The 19,096-nt window shown below is 44.4% G+C and overlaps 1 pseudogene; it reads left to right on the forward strand.

The window, feature by feature from the left end:
• Positions 1-6,155: 6,155 nt before the first annotated feature.
• Positions 6,156-19,096, forward strand: part of LOC144123896 (uncharacterized) — a 121,250-nt pseudogene continuing 108,309 nt past the window's right edge.

Consider the following 19,096-nt stretch of genomic DNA (forward strand, 5'->3'; position numbering starts at 1 on the left):
TTTGCACTTCTCACCACCTTTATCGGTCCTACTACTGCCTCGAGAAAGAAACGGGGTCTTCCTTGGGCGTCTAAATGACGGGGGACGGTCCCTGTGAATCAGCCGCACTGGATGCGGCGGCAGTACGGTGGCTAGTGGCGACCCCGCGACCGGTCCGGCCGTGCGTGGGATTGTTCATTTGCTTGCCAAGCAGTATAGTCGCGTAGACTGGACAATAACCTTAAGCGAACTTCAGTCCAACCATGTTAGCCGTGTACGACCACGTGTGGTACAGTTATGGTGCCAAACAATTGAACCCTGACCTTGACAAATGACATTTTTTGACCTTTGACATTGGATGGCATTTTGGTTGACCTTTCACCTTTAAGAACATCCGATGGGGTGATGTGAAGCCACGTGATGACATCCAATGCGGGTGTCGTAAGACCATGGCTTACCACGTCATAGCCACTTGGCCATCATGGACGAGCCTCAGGCGCTTAGCAAGCGTGCTTGCTTTTCGCTGAATTCCGGGGTTAGTCATGTTGAGCCACTTTCAATTTTTTGCTGTGGGCTCTTTTACAGGCGTAATTCAGAAGACCCAAGTGTGGATTGACACGCAGCATCTGACGGTGATCGACCGAAACGCCCGCATCAAGAAGGAGTGGTACTCGGTGAGTGAACTTGCTCTCAGATCTGTGCTTCATTTGCAGTAGAGGATAAACCTCATGAATCGTGGCAGGCACTAGATTTTTGTTGAGGAGAATGAGCCAGTCTCAAGAATGGTATATTGTAACGTTGTGTGCGGGCAACTATATGCTGGAAGTCGCCGAGACGGAGTGCTGAGCCAAGGCGAGAAGAAAGCACAGTTTAAATTCTGGGAGAAGGAAGGGCTCAGAAAAGGCATGCATTGGTTATTCGTCGTCGTTTGTGAAGTGGGTCCCAGGAAGCCTTTCGCTCAACGCCTCATTTATTATTTTCGGCATTGTGGTGCTTAGTGACGAGTGCACTATCAACAGCAAAGGTAAATGGACTAGCAAGAGTGTTTTACATTTCATTCGAGCACAGCTTAACAACGCACTTAGAAAATGACGTGGGCGACAAGTGCAGTATTACATACTTAGCATCTGCAGACAGACTTAACCATTACTTCTTTGCCACGTTTCAAGAAATATAATTTTTAACCGGATTCATTATTACTCTTACTGTTGCCATCGATAATGTGTCATGACTGCTTACGAGGATTGTCGCTGTACTGAATCTTAATCTAGCGAAAGAGGACGCTGAGCATTTGGGAGGGCCAAAAAGGAGCTTAAAATAGTCGTCTTCGTCTAAAGCACGTCTTGATGTCCGATTGCCGAAGGACAGTCGCAATCTTAGTTATTAGAACCGCTTTTGACCTACCTCTGCGCTGCTACCCTCTTATAGGAACGCACGGAATAGCACTGGCAGTGCTACCAAGGCTGCACGTTCAATGATCAGAAAATTGGCGACACCACTTTGCATTTTTTATGACAATTGATTCTGCATCTAAAATGCATCAACACAAAAACAAGTTTCGACGAATTTCTTTCAATCCGCATGAATGGCTGCCTTATAAAAAAAATTGACACAGGCACTTAAACATGCTTATCTGTGGGTGACTGAGAATGCATTACTGTCTCTGTGCATTCACACCCACACATACACCGCCTGCACACACGCGTGCGCCTGTAACACCAGCTGAAACGCTGTACGAGGAACGGTTGTGTCACAATTTTGACCCGAATGTCTGAGAAGGCACACAATTGAACGTGCACATGTCGTCGATTCGAATGCCTGCCACAAGCTGGCCTCCGAATGCAACGAGAAATCGTATGACACCTCACGAAATGCTGTATACGAATAACATTGCATCACAACTATAGTAATAATGCTGTCGGGAAAACTGGCGCCAAACGGAGCTTGGGTAGTAACGAGTTTATATAGACAACAACATGTTTTTCTGATGTCTTAAATGGCGGTGCTCGGCTTGCGGTGTGCGCCTTAAGACCGCTTGATAACGTCACCCTGTGGTTCTGGGCGTCGCTGGGATTTTCTGTACCATCTGCAAGACCACACAAACGTCGCCAGCTTTTTTTGTAATGGGCCCAGTAAGGTTTACGCATTAAAATACTCATATGTACTCAGGATTAGTAAATGGTAATTTTCATTTCCGTGAAGTGGAGAAATCTCGGGCACCACAACGACAGAACGACTGAGCTCCTGAAATGTAAACTATTTTTACGACTCCTAATGTCTGTCAGAAGCACGACAGTTGTCATGTATATTTTGAAATCATGATTTCATGTGTGCGTCGCTTGACATATACAAGTAGTTACAAAATTATGGACGGAACAGCGATAATTTTCGATAATTAGTTGCATTCCTAAGTAAAGATGCGATTCCTATCTTAAAGTGTGGGGAGTTAACAATTGAATGAGGAGCCACGTCAGTACCTAGTTCTGTGCTTTGTGCAGAACAAACAGCTAAAACAGTAGGACTAATTAAGAACAGCCGCGCATTCGAAAATCATAGGTGCACTATTATGAACGGCAGCACAATGGCTGCTTAACAGAAGTTCGATAAAAAAGCAATAATTGCACCGCAAAAAAAGCACAACAATATCATCAGTCTCGCCCTCCAGCTCTAACTGCTAAAGCAGGTTCCTGGTAAACAGAATTATCCGCCAATCCGATCATTATCATTAGGAAGGAACGGAACTCAAGAAACGGAACACCAGAGAGCAGACACTCACGAGCGCTGAATATCAACTGCATGAATTGTTGCGCGAGCGCATAAATACTTATGAAGAGGCTTATGAACATGCAGAAAAAGGGATTCATATAATGTCAATAAAAAAAAATGCTCAGAGTTCTCCATTGTTGAATTAAGATGCGCCAACTCGTGGCGGAACGAGTCCCGTTTCTTGCGCTCTGTTTCCTACTAATGTTTCACCATCTCGCCCAACAACGTACTTGAACACAGGTCATTATCGTCCGTCACGATGAGCGTCTATAATAAAGCTCTTAAGAGTCAATCGCATGTAGAGGTGCGGGCAGCAGTTTGTTTTCCTTTTGCTCACGTTATTTACTGCATGCCGCTCCATTGCCTCACTGACGTCACAAGGGTGTAGGCCTCTCCTGCCTTGCGGCGCTTGCCTCCTATCAATTTCGTTCTTTTTTACTGGCTCTAGCTTTTTGCTGCTGGGGCAAACTGTTTGCGCCACGTGTTAGTCCCGCCTAGCGAACAACGGGTTAAAAACGTCCGCAATCCCGGAATGGATCGCACAGAAGGAGTTCCGCGCTAAGCCACCGGAGCGGCGCGTCCTTTTCACGCTTTCTGCGCCTCGTAAACACCGACACGGGTTCACATCTCAATCGAAAATCCTGTGCATTTTTGTGCTTTGTCTAGAAAAGTACAGTTGTGGTAAGAGGTGACGACAAGGTGATGGCCGAGCAGGACGGACGGCTCGAGCAGCAGCTGACGTAACGTACCTAGGAAGCCGCGTAAAGGGGAGGATAGGCGCCGTGACTGCGTGAGTGCAGAACGAGCATCCGAAAGAAGAGCTGCGAATACAACTCATAATGAAGATTAGCTAAGCAGAGGCTTTCCTTTCCTTTTTACGACCAGACAGCCTTCTTGCAAGTCTGAGTGCGCATTTTGGGAGTAACGGCGAGTGACGTGAAAGCCGGAATTTGAACCCAAAAGAAAGTTTGCCCTATTGAACTCTTTTCTTTCTATGCCTTCCTTGAATGCCTTCAGAAGAAGGAAGTAGGGTGTATACAAACAATTTCTTTTGAGGACTACATACTCTCATATGTGAATAGAGAGGAATAAAATGAAATCAGACCGCAGGAACTAGCAAAGGGCCCTGCTATTCATTCCAAGACCTTCCTCGTATCACTGCTTTCTGTGGTTCCAGTTTTCTCTCGCTCTTACAGGTTTACACCAGACAGTTCCCGCAGACCGCGCTACCTTTGGACAACCGCGGCTACCGCGAGAAAGTGCTGCTCTTTCTGGCGCTCTCCTACAGCGTGCCTTTCTGCTTGCGCGTCAGCTCCGTCGTGTCCGAGTCGGCCTCCGGGCTCAGGGTATGGTGCTATGGTTTTTGCATCTTTTTCGGCGACATAGTCAGTTAACCGACCGGACCCTGGCTCGTCTAATCCATTGGTGCTGCCTCGGCCTACTAGCGATGGCCGGGTCTTTTCAAGCCACGGGAACTTTTATCACCATTATTATATCGGGAAGCGGATTATCCGACAACAGATGCCTGCTTGCTGACCCCACGCGCGGCAATGCATAACGTGCATAAGCGCCGTTGTGTAACGCAGTGAGTGAGTTAAATTGGCACACAGCGAGATAGTTATGGTCGGAACGTCACCAAAGCGATCTTTGCCATTGCCAAGCCCGAGATGCTAGAGGCTTGTTTTGTGCGCCCGTGTTCGCAGTTATAAATATCATAATCAGGTCTATATATGAAGATTTGGCTTCTTTAATATGTTGTTGATAAATTTACCATAACGCGGCAGCATCTTCGACACCGCCTTTCCAGTCTAGAAATCCAAAGCACTTTTTAAAACAGTTATTCCGGCACCTATGTTTAACAAAACCAGAAAAATGTGATCCTCGCCACGCTTAAGAAGCACACATCGAAGATTCGGGCTATGGTTGCGAGTAAGCCCGTTTTCTAAATGGTTCTGTGTCGATAAAAATTGTCACATAGTATATTTGCACATGCTTGATTCCAAGGATGTTAACAAAAGCCACAATCTGGCATATTTAAATAATGCTATAGATCGCAAAGGCTACATGTATCTGCTCTCTATACTTCTGCAAAAGCCTAGCTGCGTTCGCAGCGCATGCGCCCGAAACATTCACGACACATATTAACGAATGGTCCCCTTGAATTCAGAAGGCCCAACCAAACGAAGATTACGAGTCTGGGATTGCGCCTATTAAACAATCAGTAGGATGGCATATGGAAGTCTTCTCTGGCGTAGCGCTGATTTCTAAGATACTAAACTAGAATTTACGGGATATAAATATAAAGTTAAGCGCGAATATTACGTTCAGGTAACATTACTCCAACTCACCGGAAATGTCATAGTATGTGTAAACCATGTATAAACTGCAGCCTTTTTGAGCACCCGTGTTCACTCTAGCCAATGTAATCGTATCGTGTCAATGGCCACCTCTGTTCCTGGCTGCTGTTGGCATAATTTCCACCCCTCTTGTAATTTTCCGATGCCTGTGCAAGAAGCAAAGCCAAAAACAGAGCTTGCAAAGAGGAGAAAGAAGTGATATAATTGGTGGGAAATAATACTTAGGAATTACAGTGCTAAAGGGACGCAGTATACGAGGTAAGGAGTTGACAGAATGCGCGCTGTTCAGTTGAATGGAAAGTAACGGTGAGCGCTCATTCCATAAACTTCTTTCTTTAAACCCTCCGTTTAATAATGCTATTCTTAATTATACTAAGGCAACTATTTTTACAATACTATGAGAGCATATGCAATTACGTGGAACAAAAGCGATACCGTAGGCACAAAAGTTTTCGCAGGGTTATGTTTTGCAGTGTGCTTGGGCACACCCGTCATCAGTCTGAAGTACACTTGCGGCGACCGTCTATTATAATGTCGTATCGACGTGCTGAAATTTTCATCATCATCATCACCATCATCAGCCTGACTACACCCACTGCAGTGCAAATGCTTTCCAAAGTCTCTCCAATTAACCCCTTCATTTGCCAGCTGTGCCCACTTTATGCCTGCAAATTTCTAATCCCATCCGCCCACTTAACTTTCTGCCGCCCCCTGGTACGCTTCCCTTCTATAGTAAAATATGACAGAATGTTATGTGCTTAATACAAGAGTGTGTAAACTATGTAAGCTAATAGAATATAGGATTGGTCAGGCATAGCGAATCAGGCCGGAATGGTTTTATAACATCGTTGCAACCTTCACCACATTTTAAATTAACCTGCCTGACACAAGTGACAAAAAATTAGGGTTCTCTAGTGTTGCCTCAAAGCGCTGACTATGCGTGTACCTTTTGTCACTATTGGCAACTGCTTCTTCTGTCCACAGTTCGTGATGCAACTTTCGGGACTGTTGGAGGCAGCCTACTGGTTTGGTCAGCTGGCCATTGGTGTCCTCATGGGAGCCGTGAGCAGTTCCATTGTTATCCTTTTCATGATTCTCTGCGGTTCTGAAGGCAGCACCTACTTGTCGTCGGAGGGTCTGGACGCTGGTCCCCTGGTCGTCACATTCCTGCTTTTCTCCTGCCTGTCTACTTTGCACGCCTTGCTCGTGGCCAGCCTCTTCCGTACAGGTAACTTCAGGGAGCGCAGCGACATTCTTCGATAAAAAAAGAGAAAAGGAGACTACCGCAGCAGTCAGCGCGCTGTCAGATGAATTACACGCCACAATGGAAGCGAAAAAACAAATAATGGAGCTAACACAAAAATTGGATTACGACGACTCTCACAATCTTTGTCGACGAAGCACGAAACATTTATGTGACTTCGACGCTTTGTTGTGATTGTTTTGTAGCGGCATCATGTGAGAGCATCTACAGTCATGGACAAAAGTTTACGGGAGGTGGATATGGAAAAAAAATTATTTTGTGTGTTGCATCCCTATTCACGCTGCTGGTATTCTTCCAGAAGATGGAGCAACTATGGGCCCTCGTGCCCCATTGCTTTACTTTGACTTACTTTAAAAGACCGCATCGAAATGAATTGTTTTCAGCCAACCGAGTTCGCGGAAATTATTGTTCGTGACTGTGCAGTTAGGTTGAAATTAAAATTCATGTGACTCTTCATAATCGGTTGGAACAGATTTATCCTTTCCAATGTTTCTCAGAAGCCTCATTCAAAGATGGTAAGCTGCAACAAATAATAACGCGGCTTCTTGGGCACCGCGAGAATGGAAAGGAGGCCGGAAATGTTTCATCTCGTTGTCTACTCAAGCGCTTTAAGCATTTTTCTTGCCAGCCAGCCTATCATCGCAGACAGAAAAAATGTGCACCATTTCATCGGTTCAGTATTTGTGAAATATGCTTTACAAATTCCGGTGAGTTATTCTGCGAATTTCACACTAATTTTCTCAGCAAAATCTTCAACGATATTCAAAAATGGCAACGGCTTATGAAACATTTAAGTGAATGTTGTATTAAATTGACACGCAATATTTTGTGGTAGGGGCGTTTAGCGTGAAAAATTAAAATAACAGCACAAACTAGCATATAAGTAAACGAGAGCTGGTCGAGCTCGACGGGGCAAAATAAAGGTTTACGACGCCGTATCGTCTTCGTGAGAATAATGCTTAAGGCTGACACAATACGATATTTCGGAAATAAATGCAGTCTACGAATCGTGTCTACCCTACATACGCTATCGCTCACATGTTTAAGCACTCCAACCTGTGTGCCTACTCTTAGCATTATAGATAATTGACGAACATGAACGGAATTCCAGAATAGGGCAGGTACAACCTTGGCCAGTTGTCTTCAAACCACAGGATCTGCTTCTCAGCAGTGTAGTGGGGTATTTACGTCCCTTATGAGCATACCCAAACTCCGAGTTGCGAGGAAGACAGCCCTTCTTGAAGCAATGTGCAAGTAATGATAGGAGGTACTGTCAATCATCAAGCGCATCGCTGACAACAAGTTTCGTGATAGACTACGTTTGGCCTTTGTTAGTGCATCAAGAGAGCATGTGTCTCACGTTAGACTGAGAGTATGCACAGAACATAAAACGTTGCACTATCGTTTGGTCGCTGTCTTTAGAGCAAAATGTCTCCAAGTCAACGAAGGAGACATCATTATCTTCGCGTGGGGTGTCTTGCCCACTCTTAATATGTCTCTTCAAAGGGAAATTAAAAGAACCGATCGACCACTGGAGAGCTGTAAGAAAAGCAACGATTCTTATAGCATTTAAGAATACGTCCTTATTCTGTTTCGACATAATCGGATCAGGCTTAACAATCGTGGCTGTTGTCTTTCTTTTCGTTTTCGCAGCAAGCATCGCCGTGACGCTTGCAATCATCTACTGGTTTCCAATCATGCTTTTTGCGCCCTGGCAAATGATCGAAGGCTACGAGTCACCACTTGGCGGTTACCTGTACGCGCCTAGAAATTTGAAGCTGCTTTCGTCGGTTACGCCGTGCCTAGGAGTCTACTGGATACTGAAGATTGTTGGTCTGTCTCTAGATTACGAAGGTGAATATTCATTCATTCAGGTCATTGTCTGGCGTGGGAACCGTCTCGAAAAGGGCAAGATCGCAATATGCCTGGAATACAAAGGGCACTACGACTCTTAAGTGCTTTTGGAATTGCGTGCGACGCCAACTAACTTTATTTCATTATCAGTTAAAGAACAGTCTAGGCGTATTACATAAATCGGAAGTAATTTGAGGAGGTCATATGAGACGCTTAGAAAAGAGCAACATTCCAAACTAGCGGCACAGCGATCAACGAAGGTTACTCACGGACCTTACGTTGCGTTGCAGGTCATTCGTTCAATAAATCTAAGGGGTATTAGCCCGGCAGCACATCGGCTTAATAAATGCAGAGCAGCTACGATAATCCACTCGCAGTGCGTGTATTCGAGTACACCAAGATAACTCAAGCGCGGGAGAAAAGATGCGACACTGCTGCCGAGCGGAGGTTGGCGGTCGCCACTCGCCGAGTTCCTTTTAGACCTTTACGCGTCACTCGCTGCATAAGTCATCGCTATTTAAAGGAAAGACCCAAATGCCGACAGAACTGATTCGTACCCAACCGCTTTTTCGCTCCCACTGGCGGGCGTAATTACTTTCCCTCTTATCAAGTGCTTTTTTTTACATTTTTCCACTCCGACGGCCAATATCGGCAACCGCCGGCTCGCGCTTATTAATTCCTGTTGCATAACGAATCCTGCCTTGATTTGAATTTCAGCGCAATCAGGCGGTTTCTTCAAATCAAGCTCTCTCCACAGCCAGTTTTTGTGTCAGCCTTACCGTGTCGAAGCGCTCAGCCGCCCGTTCCAGCAGAACCGCTGGCACCCGTATAGAATTCATTTAATGTTGTTGAAGTTTCAAATGGGCACAGTTTCTCGTCCGTTCAAATACCCTACCACATCCTTCGCTTCACAGTCCGTTTCGTATGGACGCCTCGGTGCGTTTATTCAACACGGCATGGCGCCACGTACGCGGAGCGGTGGCTTTCGCGAAAACCGGGCGACCATACCAGGGCTACTGCCACGGCTGCCGAATGTGCTGTGCCTTCTGGTAGCGCCACCTCACGAAGAAAACGAGAACGAAAATTTGTTTGCCTATTTCCCGCTGCATGTCGCTAGTTAGTCAGCGCCCTTACCCTGTCACCGCGGTTGCTGAAGCGACGCGAAGGCTAGGGAAAGCGAAAGAAAAGAGACTAATAATAATAATAATAATAATAATAATAATAATAATAATTGGTTTTTGGGGGAAAGGAAATGGCGCAGTATCTGTCTCATATATCTTTGGACACCTGAACCGCGCCGTAAGGGAAGGGATAAGGGAGGGAGTGAAAGAAGAAAGGAAGAATAGGTGCCGTAGTGGAGGGCTCCGGAATAATTTCGACCACCTGGGGATCTTTAACGTGCACTGAGGAAAAACGCTAAGGCGCCCATGTGCTGTGCGATGTCAGTGCACGTTAAAGATCCCCAGGTGGTCGAAATTATTCCGGAGCCCTCCACTACGGCACCTATTCTTCCTTTCTTCTTTCACTCCCTCCCTTATCCCTTCCCTTACGGCGCGGTTCAGGTGTCCAAAGATATATGAGACAGATACTGCGCCATTTCCTTTCCCCAAAAAACCAATTATTATTATTATTATTAGTCTCTTTTCTTTCGCTTTCCCTAGCCTTCGCGTCGCTTCAGCAACCGCGGTGACAGGGTAAGGGCGCTGACTAACTAGCGACATGCAGCGGGAAATAGACAAACAAATTTTCGTTCTCGTTTTCTTCGTGAGGTGGCGCTACCAGAAGGCACAGCAGATTCGGCAGCCGTGGCAGTAGCCCTGGTATGGTCGCCCTGTTTTCGCGAAAGCCACCGCTCCGCGTACGTGGCGCCATGCCATGTTGAATAAACGCACCGAGGCGTCCATACGAAACGGACTGTGAAGCGAAGGATGTGGTAGGGTATTTGAACGGACGAGAAACTGTGCCCATTTGAAACTTCAACAACATCAAATGAATTCTATACGGGTGCCAGCGGTTCTGCTGGAACGGGCGGCTGAGCGCTTCGACACGGTAAGGCTGACACAAAAACTGGCTGTGGCGTCCGAACTCATCGCTGTTTTATTATCAGCTAACGTTTTTGCTAGAAATTTGGTCTTTCTTTTGGTGCACTTAACAACGTGATGGAATGACTGGCTGCTTCATCAAAAAAAAAAAAATTAACAAGTGCTCAGTGCTCTTGGAGCCATCCGTGACGTGGGCTTTGATGGCGGAAATAGCAGAAACCTCCCATACGAACACAATGCTGATTTATTTACGCTTAACCACACCTCTTAACTATTATATTGAATGTTTGCTGAAACAGCATAAGTGCCGCTTGTTCTTCAGGGCTTCATATGACGCCTCAAGAACAGGATTGCATTGATCATGATGAGGGCAGGTATTTATAAATGTACATTTTGCTACGCATGGTTCTTAAGAAAGGCAATAATTGAGGCTAGTTGCTTGTTCACGGTGCAGGGAATCACGCTTAGCTGGTTACAATACGATAGAAGAAAAGTGCGCGAAATACATTTAGTACAGACCAGGCGCTTCATCTGTACTATTGTTCCCTGGGGTATTTTTCAAGTTCTGTCTTCTAGTCAGCATATGGCTATTGCCTGCATCATGATTTTTCTTAAGGCAGCGGAAAACATGGTTCATTGAAAAGAATGACACCTCCTGATATTCTGTCTTCTAGAATTCAAGCGCAACAAAGACAGCACACAGAGCAGGACAACGATGGGGCATGCGCTAGTCGCGTTGTTCTACTCTGTGTGCTGTCTTTGTTGCGCTCGAATTCTAGCAGCTATGCACCGGCTTGCCCCGATAATTGTTTCACTCATTTTCTGCTTTCTGTTTATGCTTAAATGACAGTGTATTTCCTGCTATTGCTGAAATTATACATGTTAATATCTGTTAATTAAATAACTTTTATTTTAATTCTACACAAGAAAGTTTAAAACGCACAGTGAGGCTATGCTGCGAAACATTGATCTCCGTGGACACTTTCGCCTGACCATCGACCGGTATAGATACCACAGCTGTTGCACAGCACATCATGGCTGTTCCGTTAAAAGGCGTCGGTTATAGTATATTCTATGACATTGTCATATCTGTACTGCTGCTGCTGCTGAATTGTAGAAAGTACTCAAAAGCAGTGCAAGCTTGGGTGGACGCATACAGCCAACTTAAATTTATTTCTCACCCTCCCGGGAACTTGCCTTCTCATCTGGTGATTCTTAGCACACTTAAAGATACGCGTGTCCGGAAAGAATAGACCCAGTGAAATGCCGTCTTCGACGAAATTAACTAGAGGTTTCTTCTTTAACTTTTCCTGTTTATTTCATGACTCTTCTTCCATTCATGGCACACGTGATTTTTTGGGGCTGCCGACAAAGCGCGGCTGCGCTTTTCCAGCTTGTTACTTTAGACTCAGAGTACGTGTAATAGCTGCACGGTATTCTTGCGACGCCTGAAGGCTACTTCCCTATAGCATTAGGAAAACTTTGCTTATATGTACAGTTTCCACGAACATGACGCAATTTGCAAACACGAGAAGCCAAGAGCAAGCTAACATTTCAACATGATTGCTTCTTTCTGTTGCGTTCCTATAGGTGTACTAGTTAGCTGAGATATTTGCAAAAACACTATCCAACGGCTGGAAAAATTTGCAGTACTCAACAAGCACTGCAGAACCACATATTCGAAAGTATATTTTGACTTTAGACTTCAACTGTTTCTGTTTTACAACTTCTGCTAGCGCCCAAGATTTTTCGCCCGCAGACCTCACTGTAATCAGCACATGCATGTGTCCAAAAAAAAAATTTGTGCACTGGCCGAAATAATCCTGCAAATTATTCTCGGCTCTTTTTGAGTCATCCTTAACAAGCTCGGGTGTTGTTAACGTCAAGCACACTGTCGCAGCTAGAAACTGGCAGTGAATATAAAATGTTTTTTTTCTTATTATTAGATTAAATTGATGGAATTTTAAATTTTCTGTATCCTTTGCTTTCACCCGGACTGGAACCTTCAGAGAGAGGCAATGGCTTAGCGGGCATCACTTGACGTGCGTGCATAGCTGGCCTTTTATGACGTAGCATCATTTGGTGTATCTTATGCAGCCTAATGTCCGAGTTCAAGGCATTGACCGCTTTTATCAATCAATCAATCAATCATTATTCAATCTATCAAGTGAACCCTTATTTTATTCCAAATACAATAGAAAAGGACCGCAAACGAAAAACAGCAAATTAGAAGTTTCAATGTGCCTGAGGCCCCGCACATAGGCATAGCATACAGCACGGGGGCCGGCACGAGACAAATTAACACATACACGGGATGAAACATAACTAAAGTGCAAATTGCTAAGGATATGGCAAAATGACACGAAATTATTCTTGAGCTTGCAGTGAAGAGAAGATAAAATAACCGATGTAGACTTCTACGTATTTATCAGTACAAAATGTATTTTGAACTCCTTGGGTATGGATATTAGTACTGCATGGGTTGTATTCGTTTAGAATGGTTGGCATAAGGAAGTGCAGTGTCTGATGTTCAAAGTTCGCCCTACTAGTGGAGACCGCCAATTGTTTTCTAGACCTTGTAGAAACAACTTTTTCTTTCAGTGTAAGTATGGCTACGGATGTAGAAAAATTGGGCAACTTTGGGGACGAAAATGTAAGATAGCACATTTTTCGGTATTCGTGCATAATGCTAACTGATATAATTTGATATTCAAGGAACGAAGGGCGGGTGTGGGCTGTGAAACTCATTCCAGCTACATTCTGTACTGCCTTTTTCTGTAACAAATATTTTATTAAGGTTCATTTTTGATGGTCTTCCCCAAACCAGGTGGCTGTAGTTTAGGTAGGAGTGAAATAATATATTATAAACAGCTAGTTTTATTGGCCTGAGAAACCCTGACGGCATCTTAAGAGAAAGTTAACTGACCGGGATAGTTTTTCAACGATGTACCCAAGCAGCACAATATTGCAACAAGATGGTCCCGTCGTGGTCCTTTGTAGGGCCGGCCTTTGCCAATACGGCTCTAATGTTGGGCCAATTACTTGTGCTGCCTGGGTAATTTACATATCCGTTCCATCTCATGGTGCATTCCAAAACAACTCCAAGGGACATGAAGACTTCATCTAGCTGCACGCAATTATCGCCAAGCATAAGGGGATCGGTCAATGTAATATTTTAGTATGCAGGTCGAACCAGTAATGCTTTATATTTACTAGTATTTATTGCTAAACCTTTAACCGCGCACCATTTATGCAATGCACTCAAACTTGCTACGACACAAAAGTTACAATAATACGCAAGCTTTGTGTGCAGTTTCACCGAAAATAAGCCATCGGTTGAGGCGGGGACATGTTTTGAAAGTCTTCACGATAAAAATGCAACATACTGTATGACTAAGCACGAAGTTTACCATCTGCTACAAATTAGGCAGGTCTTTTCTGCAAGCCGCCATTACCAGTACTGGAGGTTGACTTAAGGTTCAATAAATAGTAAGCACTTCATTAACATGTGTATATTGACAAACGATCACCTCACCATCTCTGCTTCAAACGGAACTGAGAGCTTGGGTAGTGCACCCTGATGGCATAAAACTTGCAAAAAAATTATTAAACATCTCAGCCAGGTAGTTCCCGATGCGGGCAGTGCATCAATAATTAGCTGTTCTATGGCAGTGTCTGTTCCTTTGTTGAGAAATGTGTCGTTGAGAACTTTCCAAAATACGCGTTTGAGGTTATTCCTGCTGTTCTTAACAAGTAAGCGATCCTCGAACGCCAGCTTGACCCTTTTCAGTTCTTTATTTAGCAGTTTTCGATATCATTTCAAAGCTTTGAAATCTAAAGAATCACGAGTAGACAAAGCGTTTGAAAATTTTGTTCTAACACTTCATCATCTTTATATACGTAGATAGGTGTAAACCAAGGCTTTCGAATTTTTGCTTTGTAGACCTTTATTTTTCTAGCGAAACTTTTGGTGTAGATATTCTTAAACATCGTTAGAAACAACTCTTCCGCATTTTCAGCATTTGAAGACTCGAGAACGGGAGACGTATCTGTAGCATGCACACGTTCCCGAAAGTAACGAAGTGAATCGTCATTGATAGACTGGTAGGTGAAGGTATAGTGATCATAACTATTGAGAGTTCCACATGACAAGGGCACAAATATTGTACAGTGGTCAATGAGATCGCATACAATATTTCCAGCAGAGTTCACTGAATGGGTAACGTCAGCAATAAAGTAATCAAGAGTACTACTAGACAAAGAGGAAATCCTTCTTGGAGTGGTAATCGAATTCAGAAAGCCATTACAAGAAATAATAGGTTCAAAGTTTGAGGTAAGACTTCATGCATCAGATATATTAATATTAAAGTCCCTTCAAACAATAGTACAACGTTTTCCCAAAGAAAAAAAAAATCTATAACGTAGACAAATAAATAAGAAATTCTTTTAGATTCCCTCATGGGGCCTATAAGCAACTGGCTCTATTTTGTCATAAATTTTCGCTGACAAAATTTCACAATGGCATAAGTTACAGAAAATCTTGCAGCAAATATACCTTAAAAGCATATTTCGTATAGATCAATGTGCCACCCCCTCGCAACGGTTGATTTAGATAAAAGTATTCATAGCCAGGAAGTTTCATTACATCGGTTTCGTACACAGCCCCCGTTTCTGTTAAAAAATTAACATCAAAATCATGCTGAAAGTTTTGAAAAAGCTGAAAACGTTATCAAACTTAATACATACTGAGCGAACCTTTAGATGGAAAGCAGAAAAAAACCTTTTTGATTTCAGTGTTATAGCTTACATGGTAAGAGGGAAGAAGATTAAAATAGTGCATTCCAAATACAATTTTTACGCCGTAAAATCAGCGAGGTCAGCTTCAAATCCAATGACAATAGCAGAGACCCCTGCTTCTATCTGATAAGCACCTTGTCATTGGTGTGCGAAGCGAAATCGTAGACTGAAATCTTAGCCCTTTCTTTGTACTTCAGTAGAAGGTCATGACTGTGCTTCGTCGTATTTTCGGACATATATACTGCGCTCCTTAGGTGGTCAACCTTTATTGCACATTACTTACGCCCTCCCTTCGCCCCACCTCCACCCCTTCCCCACTTATTCCTCGAGAACTACAAGAGGCAGGCGTTTAGAGTAAACCATGAGACAACTGCGGCGGCCCACTGCTGCAAGACACTATACGGAACTCGCGTATACTGGTAATGATTCGGAAAGCTGCATTATTCACCGTAATTAAGTTCTGAAGCTGCAGAGAGAGCACTTCCATCTAACCGTCGCAAATCATTTTCATTGCACTTATGTATTCACGAACTATTTTCCCCTGCCAGGTTCGGCAACCTGGAGTCTGGTCCGTACAAGAGTGCTCGGCATGGACAACATCACTATCTGGGAGGTCTGGGCTGTGATGGCAGCTACCTGCATGGCTCTTACCGCCCTTCTGCTGTACTCCAATGTGATGCAGTCTCGTATCAGTGCAGTGGCAAAGATGGTGCGAGCTCTATTTACGGTGAGAAACATAACATTTTTCCTGGTGATGATGTTAGAATATCAACAGCCTCATTCTTTCAAGAATGGGTCAATTTATGCAAATAATTTCTAACATTTTCGTTGCGACTTCTTTGACTGTGCCGCATAAGACCAAGTACTCGTGCACTAAAAGCGACACGCGCAAAGTTTGTGTGAGGATAAAAAAGATTATCCACGTTAACATCCCTCGCCAACATAACGCTCAGCTAAATCTTTCTTAATTGTGCTCAATGGTTATAAATGCATTCCTGTCATTTGAAAAGCACTATGTTCCGCCACCTCTTCAGCACAAGACATCGAGCGCTTGTAATTGAGGACTGCTAAACAAGGGTCACTCACGCCAGCAATTAAAATTCTTTCTAAACAGAGTGAGAGATGCAGTTCGCAGTTTTGAATGAGAGTACGCTCATGGTTGCGCTGAAGGTGAGGTGAGGAGGCCACCGAGCTTTTCGTACGGCTGCGCATGTTATTCATTGCAGTGGTTTACTTTTTCGGGTTAATTAGAGAGATTGTTTTAACGAGGCTATTCATGTTTTTATCACGCCATTATTAGCAGCAACCAATAAAAGTCAGCTGCACTGCCAACTCATTAAAGGCTACCAGCCGAGAGAGCTTGTGCGCGTCGGCGCAACCAAGCCGCCCAATATTGTTCGTGTAAAATGGTTCTGAAAGGGAGACCCTAATTTCACAAAGGGCTTTATTAAGCATGAATAAACTTTAAAATTTTTTGTGTGTTCCTAAAGTACTAATTGTCTGAGCACGGTATTTTTGGAGATATATAATCTTTATTTTGTAAACCTCCTCTACCTTCGGTTATTATAGCCATCATAATAACATTCCACGGCTTTTGAACACATTCGTTGGAGATACTGAAATCCAGCTCTTGCACACACGAAAGGACCGAGACGGCTCTGCGTTCTAATTTTTCTCGGCTTTGATTGTTAAGTGCGATCACTTGGAATGCACCGTTATTATTTACATCTGTGCGCGCACGATGAATGTGAACTTGGGAAATACGACATACTCCGAAATAAGAGCTACCTCTCTCTGGCGCAGGTAACTTGAAGCCTTCTGATGTATTGTGTTCTGAGCTATAGTAAAGCTAGGTTTTTCGCTGTGCATTTGCTTCAGAAAGTTAGAGCAATATTATTTATGGCGTTTTCAATAAAATAATAACAATTTATGACAATGTATTTTTCCAGGAAAGTGTTTGAAATGCCTATTGTAGGCTCTCGACGGAGTAGGTAACGTTGTTTGTGTAATCACCGCATACCTTTGCAATGGAAAGCGGAACCGAAAGCGCTGAGCAATATACGCCCCGACTTTCTTTTCCTCAGAGCTTAGCTAGAGGATACAAAGGTAAACATTCAGTAGGAAATATTGTGAAAGTGGACAGAGTGATGTGGAGCGCCTCTACTCAACGGTCTGAAGGTGTCAACAGATGACATGGCAGATAACCACGTCACGCTAGTAGCTGAAGAAATATTGGTGTTAAGTCACCAGCATCGCCGTTTTGACTGGGTCTTTCTGCATTGTGTAAAAACTATGAAGGCAGGACCAAAGGTGCAGTAGGGGAGCAATAAGTTAGCCGTAAAACATGCATTAAGAAATATTTAAATGAATAAGTGTCGCATTGAAACGGTTGGGGTCATGCCACTAGGGCTTAGCGTTGGATTACTGAGTTTTTCAATACTGTAACCCTTTGAAAGTTGAGGCGCAGTGTTAGAGAATTGAGGTCATGCCCACAACCTACACGCTCTGCATACTGACGCCGCGTATAACTGACCAGCTCTTTTAAACGGTACAAGCATCACAAGTGCACGCTCCCGGCCTTCACAAAGAAGGAACTGTGTCTCTTTTGTTCTGATCAGTGTAACTTTCCACCACTTTTGGGCTTCCTTTTAAGTGCATGTCTTTTGGCGCATTGCTCGGCGATTGATACACCTACGCAGCCTTCTCTATATTCAGTTGGTGCACTGGAGGGATTAAGGCCTGAAAGCGACCGCAATATAAGAAAAAAGCTCTCGCCATCCTCCCTTAAAAATACGCACAGTAAGGTTACAAGCGTGCAACGCGAATGTTTTACCGTTAGTAACAGAGTTGGTGCAAGTGATTGTTATAATATTCTCGTCTAAACTACTGGGCTCTCTTGCAGCGCTCGAGCCCATGTGCTGCAAAACGCGTTGCTTTGTGTAGCGTTGCCCTTCCGCGCAGTGTTGCTGGTTTTAATAACGTACTTTCACGTGGTAGTGACAACACCGTCGACAACGGCCGAGCAGAAAAAAAGTGAAGGTGAAACAAGTATTTTATTGGGCTGACTTGCGCCCAAAAAGATCAAAACTCGGTGGCGGTGAGAGAAACGAACATGCTCGGTGGTGGTCGAAGAACCCAATCTTTGCTGCTCTCGGGAGCGATCAGTTTAAAGCTGACAAAGTAGTTTCGAGATAAAGCACGAAAGGCAACTATAACAATCTCGAGCGATGTTGCGGCAGCGGCCCGTTGCTGCTATCATTCGAGATAAATATTGCAACGGATAATCTCTGTGAAGACGTCGTGGAGGAAGTGTCCGGTGTGCGCGCGCTGTCCGCTCGATGTTCGCTGTAATCTGTGCCCTGTGCTCCGGTCGGCCTTGCGCCTGCCTTGACCTCGGGCCACGTAACATCTTTTGGTGGAGGTGCTGGGTAGACGATCTCCACGCCACGCAGCGAGTCACTAAGCACTCCTGCTGTTCCCTTCGTGGTCATGGCTCCTCCCAGTGACCCCGGTACCATTTCTGGGAAGGAGGGCACCGATTTCGATGACCGGCTCAGTCTCTATGAACGAGTGAGTACCTATAACTGGTTAAATCCCACCGTGATGCAGGCGAATGCTCTCTTCTGTCTTAGTGGCACGGCCCGGGTCTGGAACGAAACACACGAGACTAACTGGCGAGCTGGGACACTTCAAAAGAAAAGCTCCGTACTTTGACAGACCCAGCGACCGGAAGCTCTTCGCGAGAAAGCAGCTCGCGTCGCGCACCCTGTCGTCAACAGAAAGCTATGTCGCATATATTGAAGATACATTTACGCTTTGCCAAAAACTTGACGCCACCACGACCGAGACCGACTAGGTGGGCTATGTTCTGAAAGCGGTAGCGGATGATGCTTTTAACTTACCTGATTGCAAAGACTATATATACTGCCGTGCACACAATCATAAAAGAATGCCCTCGTTTCGAACAGGTTCAATTCCACCCAATTCTACAGCAATTATTTCGGCTATCTAATACGGCCGCCACCTCTTCCTTCGAG

This window comes from Amblyomma americanum, chromosome 3, assembly GCF_052857255.1.
Source record: "Amblyomma americanum isolate KBUSLIRL-KWMA chromosome 3, ASM5285725v1, whole genome shotgun sequence".
Lineage (NCBI taxonomy): Eukaryota > Metazoa > Arthropoda > Arachnida > Ixodida > Ixodidae > Amblyomma > Amblyomma americanum.